At 35.7% G+C, this 17905-nt stretch overlaps 1 pseudogene across 1 annotated transcript in view; it reads left to right on the forward strand.

Annotated features, from left to right (window-relative positions):
* Window positions 1–17905, forward strand: part of LOC309857007 (small ribosomal subunit protein uS5 pseudogene) — a 356723-nt pseudogene that overhangs the window by 31174 nt on the left and 307644 nt on the right. Inside the window, exon 2 of the transcript XR_014316682.1 lies at window positions 1463–1803. The product of XR_014316682.1 is annotated as a small ribosomal subunit protein uS5 pseudogene (transcript). The remainder of the gene's footprint in view (window positions 1–1462; window positions 1804–17905) is intronic.

Below are 17905 nucleotides of genomic sequence, written 5' to 3' on the forward strand. Positions count from 1 at the left end.
TCTAATCTAAAAATAGCACATGTTCACAGAATACACAACACATATCCCAAGTACTACTATAGGCTTCAAGTAATAGTCAAAACAATAGTAAACATGATTCAGACCACACCAGTCAAATCATAAATGGGACCTTAACTGTAAATCCTTATCTTTAGATCAAAGCGGGTAATTGGGGGCTGAAGATACATTATAGAACTAATATGTTATAGAACTCCTCTGAAATGAGTCATTTATTCCATCACTTTTCCTGCACAGCTGCTGACCCATGTTTTGGTTCCTGGAAATAGCTGCTACCCTGTCATACTTCTTAAAAGCACATATATTGATAACTCTACTCATTCCTCCATTCCTCTGTGACCGTCACTGTGTTAAAATGTGGAGTCAGCTGACTCACTTGTGATGGTAATAAAGTAGATGAGTTTGCAAAGTATTTTGTTATTTCTAAAAATGCAAAAACCAAATTACATTGAAATCATAAGGGGTGTTTCAGGGAGAGCTGTAGGATGTGGTTTCTTGTGTAATCCACAGAGATTAGCTCCAACACATATTTAAACTCTCCTCTAGGAGCAACCTTAGTGGTAAAGCAAGAAGATAAACAGATGTAAACACACCCTGGCACAAAATTATCACTTATGTTTGGCTTCCTAGTCTCCTCGTGTTACTTATTTATCTTAACTTCTCTCTGAAATCAGGGAACACAGAATCTCAATCAGTAGACATTTTTCTACTGAATTACCCAATAGTCTGATCATACCCCAAGACTTTTTAAAATTATTTCACTCATAATCCCAAATCTGCTTTGCTTCCTCATCTTAGTACACTGTAATTTGATTTCAAAATGAGGACAGTTGTCAGTAATGCCACATTTATTCATCTATTTTACAATTCCATGTGCTTATAACTATGAAGATATGTTAATAACATCCATTCCAATAAGCCACCCTAAATTTATTATCATGAAACAAGACCTCAAGAAAGAGAATTCAAAATCATCCATGTATTTGCAACTTATTGCAATAAAGCCTTTATCAATAGACTTCCCTGTGCACATGGTGGTCAAATTGCTGGTGAAAACCAGCCAGATCTATTACAAGCTTTCTCATGGCTTCTAGGTAACCCAAGTGAGCCTTTATTGATACTGGGAAGGGATAAAGCAGGGAAGGGATAAACAGTGCTATAAGATTTGGCTAGACAAAAGTAATGACTCTCATTACAAAGTGAGTATTTTTTTTTCAAGCTTTAGTTCAGTTTATTTTTCTTGTATAAAACTATGTAGTAGCCACAGCTGGAGCCTGGGTCCTCTGAACAGAGACTCTGGTGTGGGTCTTCACAAGATGGTCCGTGAACTCCTGATAGGGAGACTTGGTGAACACAGTCTCCTTCCAGAGATCAGGGGTGAGATAGCTGTAGGTCTTGGAGATGGCATCGAAAGTAGCCTTGGCAAAGTTCCCTAGGGTGGCAGTGCAGCCCCTGGCCGAGGTGTAGCAGTCGTCAATACCAGCCATCATCAGCAGTTTCTTGGGCACAGGGGCCGAGACAATGCCAGTGCCTCTGGGGGCGGGGATGAGACGCACCAGCACAGAGCCACAGCGGCCAGTCACCTTGCACGGGACAGTGTGGGGCTTGCCGATCTTGTTCCCCCAGTAGCCTCGCCGCACAGGGACAATGGAAAGCTTCGCCAGAATGATGGCTCCGCGGATGGCAGTGGCTACCTCCTTGGAACACTTGACACCCAAACCGACGTGTCCATTGTAATCTCCGATGGCGACAAATGCCTTGAACCTGGTCCGCTGGCCCGCACGCGTCTGCTTCTGCACAGGCATGATCTTCAAAACCTCGTCCTTGAGGGAGGCTCCCAGGAAGAAGTCGATGATCTCAGACTCCTTGATGGGCAGGGAGAAGAGATAGATCTCCTCCAGGGACTTGATCTTCTTGTCTTTGACCAGGCGCCCAGCTTGGTGACGGGGATCCACTCCTTGTCCGCGGCCTTGCCCCCGCGAGCTCCGCGGCCTCGGCCCCGGCCCCGACCACGGCCCCGGCCCCGGCCCCGTCCCCGGATGCCGCTGCCGAAGCCACCGCGGAAATTGCCGCGGCCTCCCATTCCAGGGCCCCCGGGCCCTCCGGGCCCTCCCGCAGCACCGGCGTCATCCGCCATTTGGTGTTCTCTCGGAGAGGAAACAAAGTGAGTATTTTAAAGCAAAAGAGCCTGTTGGGAATATTGTTTTATAAAATAGTGGTTTTTTTTATTAACTTTTAAAAATTCAATTAGGTAACATATAGTGTACCAATAGTTTCAAATGTAGATTTCAGTTATTCATCCATAGCATATAATAGCTAATGCTCAGTACTTACTGTTATAGCTTCTTGAAAGCAGAATTTTAACCCACTGAGCCACCCAGGCGCCCTTGAAAGCAGAATTTTAGATCACATTTTCTGATTACTTCCATGTCGTACAACACTTTCCTGCTAGCAACCTTCAAAACATACTGTTTGTTAGAGGAATTTCTTTAATAATAAATAAATAGGAATTCATTTAAATTTATAAATATATAAAATAAATAGGAATTTATTTAAATTTATTTAAATATTACACACTGTTTCATTGTTCATAAATAAGGTGATGATATTATAGCCATTAGTTGGTAGCACTGATATATCACTATCTTTTTACTTCTCAGTGCATTCTCTTTACACAAATAGATATATATTTTAAAAAATGTGAATCTGTGGCAAACTTGTAAAAAAACCCTATACAGTAAAGTTTATCATTTTAAGTAATCTCAATTATCTTCCTCAATTGTGATAGTATATCCTTCTATCTAGGCCAGATATTGTATGAGGGATTTGAAGAGACATACTTTTCTAAATTTCACTTTTCTCATCTGCAAAATGCTTATCATGATCCTACAAAAAAATACACTTATAATTTTTTGATGAAAATTTATTTATTTATTTTAAGATTTTATTTCTTTCTCAGAGAGAGTGGGCGAGAGAGCAAGCACAGGCAGACAGAATGGCAGGCAGAGGTAGAGGGAGAAGCAGGCTCCGGCCGAGCAAGGAGCCAGATGCGGGACTCGATCCCAGGATGCTGGGATCATGACCTGAGCCAAAGGCAGCTGCTTAACCAACTGAGCCACCCAGGCGTCCCTTTTGATGAAAATTTAATCTGTATAAACAATATATTTGTTGTAATGCGTGGTTCATGGAAAACATCTTTTTTAATTATAAGCAGTATTAGAAATTAAGTAAATGTGTCTATAATATTTAAAGTTTTAACACATAATTCCACTGCTTTGCCTTATTTTCTCAAATCCCTTTACCACTTTCACTGACAGAGTCAAATGTACTTTTTCTACTAGTAGCCAGCTCTTTGTCTTTTGTCAGAAAGATGCCCTTGTGAATTATTTATAATAGAGATATTAGCAATAATAATAATAATAATAATAATAAATAGCAATGAAAATGTTAAAATAAAAGTTTTCTTAACTAATTAGGGTTCTTAGACATCAATTAGAGGAACCACCTCGGGCAAGCAAATTAATCTGCAAGACATTCCCAGAATTAACAAGTCAGTCAGATACAGGGTTGTCTGTAGACTGAAAAGAACTAGGTTTGGAAAATAGGTAAGGACAGTGAAAAAAGTGATCAAATTTTTGGGCAAAATAAACTCTTAGGTGTCCTTTCAATGGAGTCCTGTTCATTATGTAGCAGAAACTCTGGAGATTATCTCAATCCATTGGAGTCACCCCGTTTATTAGCTTGCTATTGACAAAGTTATTTACAAACTGTAGAGCAAGAGGTTATAATGGAGAAAACTGATGGTAATGCACAGGATTCTTGTTAACAATAATGCAAGTTAGTGATTTTTCATTAGAAAACATAAATTCTATAACCCAAATTATGGGCCCAGAGCACTTCTGCTGCACAACTCTGCTTATATCCCAAATAACCATGTGAACTAGTTTTAATATCTGCTTCTCTTATTAATTTTTGAATAAAAATTCTTGACACAAGTATTTTATAATTGTGTGATAATCATGAATTTAATTTTTGGAGAACAAAACACACTTTAGCATAACTAGGTTCGTTCACAGAACCAGCCTTGATAACACACTTCTATATGTTAGAAATGATGTAATAAATGTAGAATATTGGGCACTTGTTTGGTATTCTTTGCCATGTTTTGCACTATCTAAAAAGAGATCAGTGAACTTGGACTGGAGTTAGTAGACACGGAAGAAAATAAAATATTACAGAGAAGAATACTCTGTGGTCCACAACCTAAACGGCCTGGGATTCCCATCATTTGGATCCCTGTAGCTTTACAGAAGTCAATTAAATTTTTGTATCTCTGATTAAAGTTGTATCCCCAGTACTTTTTCAAACATCTCTTGTAAAGTATTGTTTCCCAGAAAAAAAGGGATTTTGCACATGTATCTGCCTTTGTCTCTGGTCATGATCTCAGTCAGGATCCTGGGATCGAGCCCCATATCGGGCTTCCTGCTCATTAGGGAGTATACTTCTCAGTCTCTCTCTGCAGCTACATCCCCCTGCCCCACTCATGCTCTCTCTCTCTCAAATAAATAAATACAATCTTTAATTTTTTAATTAAAAATAAGATAAATAAATTAAAATAAAAAGTCTGGGCTTACTGCCCCATTTAGCTCCTTTTGTTTTTTTGAGTTGTATTTAAAGCAGCATGAGAGAACATAAGGCTCTCAAACTTAAAAAAAAAAAAGGAAAAAATTGAGTTTTGTTAGGATTTAAGATCTTGTCTGCTAGACAAAAACGTTGGCTTTGTTAACATGTGAAAATTATCAAAAGGGAATAAGATAGAATTCTAATAATTTTTGTAGAAATTAAAAATTTTCTCCAACCCAATTACATACAGACCCATTAAGTAAATTCATTCCAATGTCCCAAACCAACCTTTTCTAATAGTAATGCATCTGTGTAAACAGGGTCAACCCAAGGAATAAATAAATATTATTATTTTTTTCCTGTCTCTTCCACAGTCTCATCTGGGTATATTGGTAGCAAGCCAATTATCTATCTTATAAGACATGATATCATAAGGAAGGGTATTCTGTCCATTTGGAACAACTGAAAATCATTGTAATTTTATCTTGGTGCAGTAACTTGAGATGGCACAGTGTGGTTTATGAATATATTTTATTTTTTTTTTACTGGGAAGAAGAGATTATAGAGATATTGGTTATCCAAGAGAGACTGACAGGTGTTGATAGTTGCCAGGTCAATATCCATCTACTTTTTCCTTTAGTATCAGAAAGCACTGAGGGATTGACAACAAGGAAACTTAAAACAACATCAAATATTTTATTGTCTCTTTTCTAGTTACATTGTAACCATATGACAAAGTATCAGTTGTACAAGATATCATTCTCTTTTACCTCTATCTTTCTGCCAGAAATGTGGGCTTAATAGTGAGAACTCCAACAGCAATTTTTGCAACTGTGAATAAAAAGCCATGAAAACCTCTAAGATAGTTCACTTGACTTTCTTAAGACTCTGAACCAACACCAGAAAACACTCTCTGTAGTCTTCTTGTTAAATGAAAAATATGGTTAAACCACTTTTGACAGTCTACTACCTACAGCAAACTGTAAATCTTAATTGAAATATGTCCTCTCAGCTGTGCTTAAGCAACTGAGTCCTGAGCTTTTCAGGTTTTCAGTCTGAAAGAGTACACCTCGGGTGCTCTGAAAGGGAAGAGAAAGGACACCCTGTTCTCCATATAAATTAAAGAAGAGAAATCTGTGCATTTAAGTGGGCCATATAAAATTTATCAAGCAATTATCTCCTAACTCCTTCCTATCCAAATTACCTGATATGCTCTCCCTACTCCTTTATTCCACGTTACTGCCTTTTCACAACATGTCTTCTGTTATTTCCTTCTTGCAAGCTAGTTTTGATTTCTGCATCTAAAAAAATCAACAATCATTGTGTATTTCAATTCCCATTTTCCTCAAATGCATTGATTCTTCTTATCTATTACTCTTTTCTCATACTCAGTGTCTTTGTCTTTATGGGGTTTGTACTTTGCTTTTCCCCATCCTTTACTGCCATTATATAATCAATCTAATAACTTCTTAGAGAAAGTTAAAAATTCCCGCATAGCCACACGTGAACACAAAGTCACTGATTTTTAGCAAACCTATAAGATAGTCAGACATCCATTCAATTTCTTTTTTTTTTAAGATTTTATTTATTTATTTGACAGAGAGAGATGACAAGCAGGCAGAGAGGCAGGCAGAGAGAGAGGAGGAAGCAGTCTCCCTGCTGAGCAGAGAGCCTGATTTGGGGCTCGGTCCCAGGACCCTGGGATCATGACCTGAGCCGAAGGCAGCGGCTTAACCCACTGAGCCACCCAGGCGTCCCTCCATTCAATTTCTTAACTGAGTCCCAAATGCATCCTGACTTCTAACCTAAACCTAAGCTCTACTTCTTACACGTTGTTATATGACCAAATTCTTTCAGTTCAGTATTTTGTAACATTTAAATATTAATCAGTTGATGCTTTGTTTGTGTATTTCTATGAAAATAATTTGAATACTGTAGATTTATTGTTATATTTGTAGGTTTATAATCAAAGTTTCATCAGTTGTAGTTTTTGGAAATTTCAGATATAATGATTAACCTAAAATGATACTGCCTCAAATCCCTCTGATATCAAGGCCCAACACCTGATTATAGCCAAACCTGTGGTGGATAGTTCCATGGGAAATTGCAGTTACTTAACACTGATAGCATCTCATGTTCTCTCTCTCATTTTAGAATGTCTCCAACACAACCCAAAAGTGTAGGAGAGTTAATGTCCTCTGAGGACAGCTCTCAGTGAAGTGGAAATAAGAACCATAGGTAAAATTGTCAGTTTTCAGGTCTTCATGAGGACAACTTAAAGAAGTTTCTCAGGACCTTTCAGTAAAAGCAAGCCTTCATTTTCTATCCACAACAATTATATCAACAATGTACCTCTTTGACAAAGTTGCTTCTTCACTGTATCACTTTCCCATTCTTTTCTACCTTGGATAATCTCCCAGATAAACTAACAGTACTCAAATCCTTTGTCCTACTCTTTGCTCTCAGGATAAATGGAGCCAAAAGACTTAGATTAATATCAAGTTCTGAATGGGATCTTAGAGCTATTTCTGTCCAGATTTTCATAAACATAGGGACCTTTGAATTATCAGGCTATAAATAAGTTCTAAATGGAGGGGGCAAAAGCAAAAAGTAGAAATTTTTATGTTTGATTTTTAATCATGATTAATTGACTTTATTGATTATTATAAATACTAACATTATAAAAGTGTAGATCTTTGTAAAACAATGTCATATTGTAAGAAAGAAGTTGCATAATCCTTTTGAGAATATTAAACCAAGTGTTCAGGTGCCATCTAATTTCTTGTTTAATCCAGAACTTTGGTGTGCATCATCTTGAGGAATAGGATTTTGAAGTCCAGACAGACTAAGAGAAAACTGATCCAAATGTGTGTGTTTATATTTCTACTTTTGTTGTAAAAATCAAAGTGTGATTGCTGGTTTAAAATGGTAAAACTAATAATGTTCATGGACTCGATTATAAATTTTCTAATTGTATGGGAAGAATCCAATAAACATAGAATTAATTGATTTGCAAATCCTCAAAGAGCTACAGGATCAGGTAGTGGTATGTTCTGATTCAACAGCATCATAATGCAGCATTTTATATGTGTGGCTAATGGATATTTTCATGAATGTTTGCTAGCTAGTCAGCCAATACAGAGAAATATTAGGTAGCGTAATTACTCACAGTTGTGTTTAATAAAATGAGAGAAAATTATCAAATGACACTAATAATAATAAACCTATAGCAGGCTAAATATTCAATGATAATTACAAGTATTAATCTAGCTTTCTTCCCTGATTATGACTCTTCTCTCCTTTATCATAATGGGAGTAGCAGATTGTCTGCAGTGAATTGTGAAAACGCAGCAGTGACTTTGGCAGTGAAGGCCTCCCATCAATTTTGATAGGTTAAAATGATTCTGGTTGGTCTTGAGCAAATGTGTCATTTTTTTTTTTCTGTGTGTGTCATAAAAGAAAGAAGCAATAGTAAATTCTTGCTGTTATTCCATGGAGCCAATAAAATCATACTGCCAACAAGAGGCTGTTGACACCATAGGTGTAGTTAACTGTCTTGAAATACTACGCCTGGAAATAAAATCCTAATATTTCACATAACCTCTTTTTTTTAAAGAAATAAAACAAAACAAAACAAAACAAAACAACTATACTGCTTACATTTAGGGCCCTGCTGTTGTGTAACTATTTTTGAACATGTCTTCTGTAAGTGTATATATATATATATATATATATACATATTTTTCTGTGCAATAAATTCATTTAGAGATAAATTTGGATTGCAAATTATTTTGGGGGAGGCGTGGTATTTGTGGCTAGTCTTACAAGTAAAAAGGACTAAAAAAAAAAAACATTTTTTATTACAGCATATTTACATCTGTCCAAAGTACTTATCTACTATAATACTGACTAATGTATAATACTGTACACAAAGAAAGAAGTTAAATGAGTTATAATTCAGTCAATGTATAGCTGGCCATTTTAAAACTTACCACTGAATCTTTCTGGTATGAAATGTGATATCTGGCAATCTGGTCCAGTTCATTACATCAGGTCATTTGTATGTTCTTATTACCATTTTGATAGCATAGCACATTTTATAACCCAGACATTTTACAATGGAACTATGATGCATGTATTTTCAAAAGTATAGACATACATGAAGCTATGAGGTCAAAAAAGATGAATGTCCGTAGTACCATATAGACTCAACAAATAAAAGTGTCCAAGGGTCTGAGTGTGACTTATGAATATTGTATAAGATTAGGCCAACATGTGGTTTTGATATAAATAATCTGTTCTTAAATTAGAATTACAATCGTTGAGTACAGTGTTGAAAATGGCAGATAGATTTTAGCTATCTTTGCTCACTAGGGAAAATGGAAAAATGTTTAGTTTGGTCAGATTTTCACTTAACTTCTGAAAAATCTTACGTTTGAGAGAACCCTTCTGAAATAAGAATCCTTAAAGACATAACCCCTTTGGCACAAGTTTTCAAGAAACTTGTTTGATGTTGTAGACAATTCTATGGCACACGTACTGTTCTAGATGTTTCATGCCAATAATATGTAAGCCATACCAAGGCTACATATACATATAGAGATGTTCCTCAGCTTACAAGGGGGCTATGTACAGAGAAACACATAAAAAATTAAAAATGCATTTAATACCCCAAAACTATCAAATATCATAGCTTACCTTAAGCTTATTTAAACATACTCAGAACACTTACATTTGCCTGCATTTGGGCAAAATCATCTTAAGCAAAGCCTATTTTATAACAAAGTATCAAATATCACATGAAATTTATTAAATATTACACTAAAAAAGAAGAATATATATATTCTATATATATGTTCTATATATAGAATGCTTGTAAGAATATCAGGTGTTCACCCCTGTAATCTTCTAGCTGACTGGAAGCTGTGGCTCACTGCCGCTGCCCAGAATCACAAGATGGCACCATATAGAACAAGAGTTTCAGGTGGTAGGTGTTGTAAGTTTTACCCAAACTGACATTGGTTTTTGTCATCATATATGTCAAGTAGTTTTCTCAGGTTTATTTTTAGAATATCCTTGTATAATGAATATTTACACTGATATCTAGTATAAAAATCTTGCAATTTAACATTAGAAACATTAAGATATTGAAAATCAATCTATTTCTTTAATTCATTGAAGACATTTTTGGCTTGTTTCCAGTACTTTCTTACTGGTTAAAAAGTGAATTTGAAGTAGTCTGGATTTCATTATTATATGGCACTTTCCCTTTGATGAATACAAAGACGATATTCTATATTAGCTATCTGAGAAGAATTTATTTTTTTAATTTTATTTATTTGTAAGAGAGAGAGTGAGAGAGAGCACAAGCAGGGGGAGCAGCAGGATGAGGGAGAAGCAAACTCCCGGCTAAGCAGGGAATCTGTTGCAGAACTGAGTCCCAGGACCCTAAGATCATGACCCGAGCTAAAGGCTCAGGCGTTTAACTGACTGAGCCACCCAGGTGTCCCAATCTGAGAAGAGTTCTGTATGCTATTCCTATTAATATGCAGTTTAAAGTCTAGGTAATTAACTTAATATTTTAGTGGCTATTGCATAGATAGCACTATGTTCCAGGCAGAGAGTAAGAAAGAAATATTAAATCAACCATATTCTATGCATTCTAAATGAAAATAATTAATCGATCATAAAAATCCTTCTATTTATGGAATATCAACTTATAAGCTTTCCTCCATATGAACAATGCCAAATACCAGAATAAAGGGTCATCTAATACAAATAAAGGATAGAATTAAAGAATTCTGGTAAGCCATTTAATTTTGAAAAACGGTGTTCTATTGTTGCTGAGTTGTGGTTTTCCGTTACATAATATCTGATAAGTGTAGAAGTAACATGAGTGTTACGTGAGATGCGAAATGGTATATAATTAAGATATTTTTAAAAGTACAGATAAATACAAATTTGTAAACATAGCATTATGGAGGAGTAAAAATAAATGATAGCTACACACTCTAAAGTGAATAAAACTTGGAAAGCTAATAGAGAATTAAAACAAGGACAGTGCAAAAAGTATGGTACATTTTTATGAAGTTCAAACAAATTCTGTGAAACCATAGATGGACTTAAAGATACTATTATGTATCAAATATTGTAAAAATTAAGCAAGGAAATAGCAAACATAAAACAACCAAAGCATACAAACTTGGGTAGATACAAGAGGTGTGATCATGTTCTACTTCATAAAGAGATGAGTTAATAGATAAATACAAGTAACTAGACTTTTTAGAAGTTAATAAAACGTTGCCTGTTATTTCTTAGTAATATAAAATATATGGTTTTCTAACAAAAACGTTTATCTTAAAATATTTAAAAATAAATTTTAGGCTACTCCTAAGGTTATATTTACTTTTCCACTGTAGGAAAAGCTGGTTGTTGTAGTTGTATTTGTTTGTTTGTTTTAGTCTCCTCCTAGTTTTTATTATTATAATGTGGAATGAGGAATGTTAGATTGAAAAGTGAATTATTTTATAGACAAAAATCATTACTTGATTCACCTCCTGGTACAGCAGATGGAACTCCTGAAAATATGCCCTTTTGCCTTATGGAAGAGTAACAGTTATGCTTACTTCTGAAACATACTTGGTGGTGGCCCTAAATAGTGACACCATAGTAAACATTTTGAATATTTGCAATTAATTTTTATAGTCATAGGGCTCCAAAAGGCACTGCAGGTATCTTAGCAGGTATTTCAATAAGGCTAAAATTTGCCTGACTGTTTAAAAATATTAGCAAGGCACAAAACATGGCAGAAGTATTGTCCTCAGATATTATTTTTTTCCATATGCTCCTGATTCCAGACATGACAAGTTATTTTTCAAATATTTATTATAAAAGTTTTTATTTATTTATTTGACAGAGATCACAATAAGGCAGAGTCAGGCAGAGTGAGAGAGGAGGAAGCAGACTCCCTGCTGAGCTGAGAGCCCGATGTGGGCCTCGATCCAAAGATCCTGGAATCATGACCTGAGCCGAAGGCAGATGCTTTAACCTACTGAGCCACCCAGGCTCCCCCATGACAAGTTATTTTGATAGATGTATATACAGTGTATTTTCCAGTTATAAGAAAAATGGTTCTGCTATTTTTAACCTTTTTAAAAATTAAATAATTTTTTTCATTGAAATTTTATTTTTTAATGTTTTACTTTTCTTTTCTTTTTTTTTAAAGATTTTATTTATTTATTTGAGAGACAGAGATCACAAGTAGGCAGAGAGGCAGGCAGTGAGAGAGAGAGAGAGAGGGGGAAGCAGGCTCCCTGCGGAGCAGAGAGCCCGATGCGGGGCTCAATCCAAGGACCCTGAGATCATAACCCGAGCTGAAGGCAGCAGCCCAACCCACTGCGCCACCCAGGCGCCCCAATGTTTTACTTTTCAATATACTACTTAGAATATAAAACCTATTCCATTTTGTAAGATGTTTACCATTTAAAAAATGGTAATTTTCTCATTGTGTCTTCCCCTCACATTGCTTTATTTTGAATAAAAAATTTCACAATAAACATAACTGATGCTTTCCTTCTGATGGTCCCTCTGTTGGTCATATTGTATATGAGCCATGACAATTAGTTTTACAAAATTTATTGATGTTTGTTGATATGTTTTATCATAACTAATTTTCCCTCCCTTATCTAGATTCCCCAGCTTTCAGACAGGTGGACACTTTAATAAACCATACCCAAGGGATGTATCAAGTACTTCTTAGACATTCTCTCAGATCCTTGAGGTCTCATTTTGCCTAGGGATTTGCAATAGGTTCTGCCAGAGGCACCACTGTGACAACTGATGTCCATGGTCTAATTCCTGCTAAGCTCAAGAGGTCACTGGTTTCCAAGTTTATCTATACAATTAATGCATTCCAGCAAGTTCTTTTTTTTTTAATATTAACAAACTTATTTTAAAGTTTATATGGAGAGGCAAAGACTCACAATAGTCAACATAGTGTTGAAGGAGAACAAAGACTGAGGACTGACTTCAAAGTTTACTAAAGCGATTGGGCGCCTGGGTGGCTCAGTTGGTTAAGCCTCTGCCTTCCGGCTCAGGTCATGATCCCAGGGGCCAGGGATCGAGTCCCGCATTGGGTTCTCTGCTCAGCAGGGAGCCTGCTTCTCCTCATCTCTCTCTCTGGCTGTCTCTCTGCCCATTTGTGATCTCTCTCTCTGTCAAATAAATAAATAAAATCTTAAAAAAAAGTTTACCATAACGATAATTGTAAGCATGATATTGTAATACCACAGAGAGACTAGATTAAAGCAACAGAATATATATTATCAATTATATTTTATATTTAATAGAAAAGCAAAAGCAATACAAGAGAGCAAAATACAATCTTTTAAACAAATGGTTCTGTAGCAATGGTGAAGCTAAATCTAAAAATATAAAATAAAATAAATCCAGGCAGATATCCTACACTCTTCACAAAAATTAACTCAGATTGGATTATAAACCTAAACATGAAACATGTAGAAGGTAATATAGAAGAAAATTTAAATGACCTTGGTTTTTGCAATAACTTTAGCTACAAAAGCACAAGCACTGAATTTAAAAATGTCTACTCTGTGAAACACAATGCCAAGAGAATGAAAAGGCAAAGCACAGACTATGAGAAAAAATTTGCAAAATACACATCTGGCAAAGGACTGTTAATCAAAAATACACAAAGACCCCTAAAAACTCAACAATGGGGGAAAAACCGGATTAAAAATGAGCCAAAGGCCTTAGCAGATACCTCACCAAAGAAAATATTACAGATGGCAAATAAGCATATAAAAAGATGCTTCACATCATATGTCATCAGGAAAATGCAAATTAAAACAAAAAAGAGACACCAGTACATACCCAGAATCCAGAGCACTGTCAACAGAACACGAAATGTTGGTGAGGATGTGGAGCAACAGGAATGTTCTTCCATGTGTATTGAGAATAAAGAATGGAAAACAACTTGGCAGTTTCTTACAAAACTAAACATATTCTTGCCAGATGATTCAGCAGTAGCAGCTCTTGGTATTTATCCAAAGAAGATGAAATCTATACCCACAAAGATGTCTATAGTAGTTTTATTCATAACTGACAAAAGCTTGGAAGCAACCAAGATATCCTTCCATAAGTGAAAGGTCAAAGAAAGTGTAGTACATGCAAACAATGGAATATTATTTAATGCTAGAGAAATGAATTACCAAGCTATGAAAAGATATGGATAGAAATATTTAATAAATATTTGATTTTAGGCTTCTACCAGTCTATCAATAGTATTAGTATATTTTAACAGTGAATGCTCAGCATTCATGAATTTACCTAATAAAACATTTTGGGTTCAATATTTTAAATACTTCAACCTCTATGATTATATTCCTAATAATTTTGAATTGGGGTAAATAAACCTTAATTTTTTGTAACTTGTTTCTTATTGCAAGAGAGCTCAATGAAATTTTAGAAAATAAAAATTTACAAAAAAAAAGTTTAGTTTACTATTGCCAAATAATTTAAAACTTTATCTTATATTCAAATACATATATTTTTCTAAATTGATTTATATGCTACTAAAACCAAAAACTTTTAGTTATACTAGATTTCATATCCTGCAATCAATGCCAGAAATCCATCTGGCAATGATTTGTCTTAAATAGAGTTAAGATGGGTGTTATTACAATGCAAGATGGAAACAAAGATAGTATAACAATAGGTGATACATAACTTTTCCGTTTTGATCAAGTTACTAATCTACAAAAGGCTTTTATCAGTGACAGACTTGGGAATTTAACAAAACTTTTAAACTAGCATGTGCGACTCATTCCTAGAAAACAACACAATCAATAACACTTTATTTAGATTAAATCATGACTATTTCTCCATTTGAATAAAAAAGGTAGCAATCCCAATAAGTTTATTGAACATGAAAAGTTGAAATGCTATAATGCTCCTAAGGAATTAAATGATCCAGTCAAGAATAACAAAAAAAGGATATAAATTACCAAAGTGTTTGTATAATTGTAATGTACAACTGCCCATTATCGTTCCATAGTGTAGGCTTGTACAAGAACTCTATAAAAGAACTCCACTTCTAAACTGTGGAAAATATGTTCCCTTTCCCCCCATATACAACTATTAAGCCATTCATTTAGCTTTTAAAATATCCACTTAATACAGGCTTTTTACACATTTGAACAGGCAGCAGGGCTCTATTCTTATCGCTTACATCTGAAGGATAGACTTCTAGTGTAAGAGGTAAAGCCCATAAAGGAGCCCAATAATAACAACAAAATACAGTTTAGTGAGCCCTTACAATCTGCCAGCTACCTTTCTGAGAATACTTCAATTAATAAAACATATAAAATACCTGACCACAAAGAGCTCACATTCTTTTGAAATATAATAGTGAAATAAACCAATAATAGAGGGGCACCTGGGTGGCTCAGTCCATTGAGTGACTGCCTTTGGCTTGGGTCATGATCTCAGGGTCCTGGGATGTAACTCCCCAGCAGGCTTTCTAGGCAGTGGGGTGTTTTCTTCTTCCTCTGCGCACCCTCCCAATTCTCTCTCTCTCTGTCTCAAATAAGAAAATAAACCAGTAATAGAATAATGATTGATGGTTGATGGTGATAAGTGATACAAAGAAATACAAGAAAGGTAAAAGCCATTGAGGAATGCTGGGATGAAAGTTAATTTTATTTTGTTTTGGGTGGTTATATCTCATTTATGAGATGTTATTTGCACAAAGACCCAGGAAGTGAAGGAGAGTGTTATACAAATATTAAAGGAAAAGATTGCTCTAGGCAGAGCAAGTAAGTATATAGACTTTGTGTGAACAGCTTGTCTGTTACTTTTGAGGAAAAGCAAGGAGGCCAATGAGGAGTTCATAGTGGTGGAGAGAGGAAGAACGTATTGATGTATGACCTTCTAGTACATTGAAACGCCTTCAGTTTTTATTTAATATGAAAGGGGAAGATACCAAAAGTCTTTCAACAGCAGAATAAAATCATATGACTTGATTTTTAGGTTAAATTGCTGTACCAAAATAAATTTGCATGGAGAAAGGAGTGCAGTATGTGTGGAAGTGGGGTTATCAATCAAGTCAATAATTCAGGAACATATGATGGTGTTTTTAGCATGCTGGGTGGTAATAGAAGTGGTGAGGTATGGTTTTCATTGTGTATATATTTTGATGGTGAATATTCTGGTGAACAGGATGGGGTATGTGCAGGACAGACATCAACATTTATTTTACCTGCACAAACAGAAGGGTGGAGTCTTCATTCCCTGATATGGAGAGAACTCTGAGTTCAAATGTTCTTTCTCATTAAATGGCATAGTGATGATGAGGATTTAGTCAGACAGTGAAAGAGAGCAGTAAGCATAGTGTTAAGCGGTAAGACATTATAATACATTGGAACATCAAAAAACGTTGTGTTGGATCATCTGTTTATGTGAGTAAATAAATAAATAAAGCTTCCTGGGGTTTTGATAGAGGTAAAGAAGACTGTATATGATCCAAAGGGGCACGTGCACCAAATGTTTATAGCATTAATATCCACAATAGCCAAACTATGGAAAGAACATAGATGTCCATCAACAAATGAAATATATATATATATATATATATATATATATATATATATATGCACACACAATGGAATACTATTCAGCCATCAAAAGAAATGAAATCTTGCCATTTGCGTTGACATGGATGGAACTGGAGGGTATTATGTTTAGCAAAATAAGTCAACCAGAGAAAGGCACTATCATATGATCTCCCTGATATGAGGAAATGGAGGTGCAATGTGGGGGGTTTGGGGAACAGGAAAAGAGTAAATGAAACAAAATGGGATCGGGAGGGAGAAAAACCATAAGAGACTCTTAATCTCACAAAACAAACTGAGAGTTTCGGGGGGGGGGGTGGGGAGGTTAGGGAGAGGGTGGTGGGGTTATGAACATTGGGGAGGGTATGTGCTGTGGTGAGTGCTGTGAAGTGTGTAAACCTGGCGATTCACTGACCTGTACCCCTGGGGCTAATAATACATTATATGTTAATTAAGAAGAAGAAAGAAGAAGAAGAAGAAGAAGAAGAAGAAGAAGAAGAAGAAGACTACTATAAATCAAATGCTATGGTTTTCAGCATAGAGTGTGTAATCAGGCATATTTTATTAAAGTAACCAAGTAAAATGAGGTCGAAAATTGGAATAACAGAAAACATAAAAATCAGAGATTTTAAAAAGAGATATGGGACAGTGTAGAGAATATAGTCAATGATATTATAATAGTGTTATATGGTGACAGATGGTGGCTATATTTGTAGTGATCATAGAATAATGTATGGAGATATTGAAAACCTGAAACCAATGTAACACTGACTATCAACTACACTCAAATAAAAAAATAGTAAAAGGAAACATTTTAATTTAAAAAGATAAAAAGAGGGACAAGAATTTGAAAAGTGAATTTCAAAAAGAGTAAAGATGAGGCTAAGACATACTCTGAACCTTGAGGAAAACACCATTTTGAAAATTCTTCCCATTTTGAGAAAACTCAAATGAATCAATACCATAAAAGAACCCATTTTAACCGAGAGATGTAATGAATGCTCAAGAAATAATTTTATGACAGGATAATTCTTCCCTATGAAACAGCATACAGAAACCCGGGGAAACACCTGGAAGCCAAATAAACTATACTGAAAATAAGAATTAGGAAAAAGATAAATGATGAAAGATAAGAAAATTAGACCTGCGACAGAGACCTAGTGAAGAGAATTTTTAGCTTGTGGTTTAATGTTTTTGAGGATAATCTAGAGTTCATAACTGCCTTGAGGCAGGCTGGTTGTAGGCAGTTTAGGCAGACCCCTAAGAGAGGCCTACTTTGGGCAGGTGGTGTTGGAGGAGGCCATTGGGCTGGACAAAGACAAATCCAACCATTTGACTAAAGTGTCTGTGAAGATGTTGAAGTCAGATGCAGCAGAGAAAGACCTGTCAAACCTAATCTCAGAAATGGAGATGATGAAGATGATTGGACAGCACAAGGACACCATCAACCTGCTGGGTCCTGCACACAGGATGGTCCTTCGTACACTATCATGGAATATGCCTCCAAAGACAACATACAGGAGTACCTGCAGGCCCAGAGGCCTCCTGACCTGGAGTACTGTTACAATATCAGCCACAATGCAGCAGAGCAACTCTCCTCCAAGCACCCGGTATCCTGTGCCTACCAGGTAGCC

Source organism: Mustela nivalis, assembly GCF_964662115.1.
Source record: "Mustela nivalis genome assembly, contig: HAP1_SCAFFOLD_164, whole genome shotgun sequence".
Lineage (NCBI taxonomy): Eukaryota > Metazoa > Chordata > Mammalia > Carnivora > Mustelidae > Mustela > Mustela nivalis.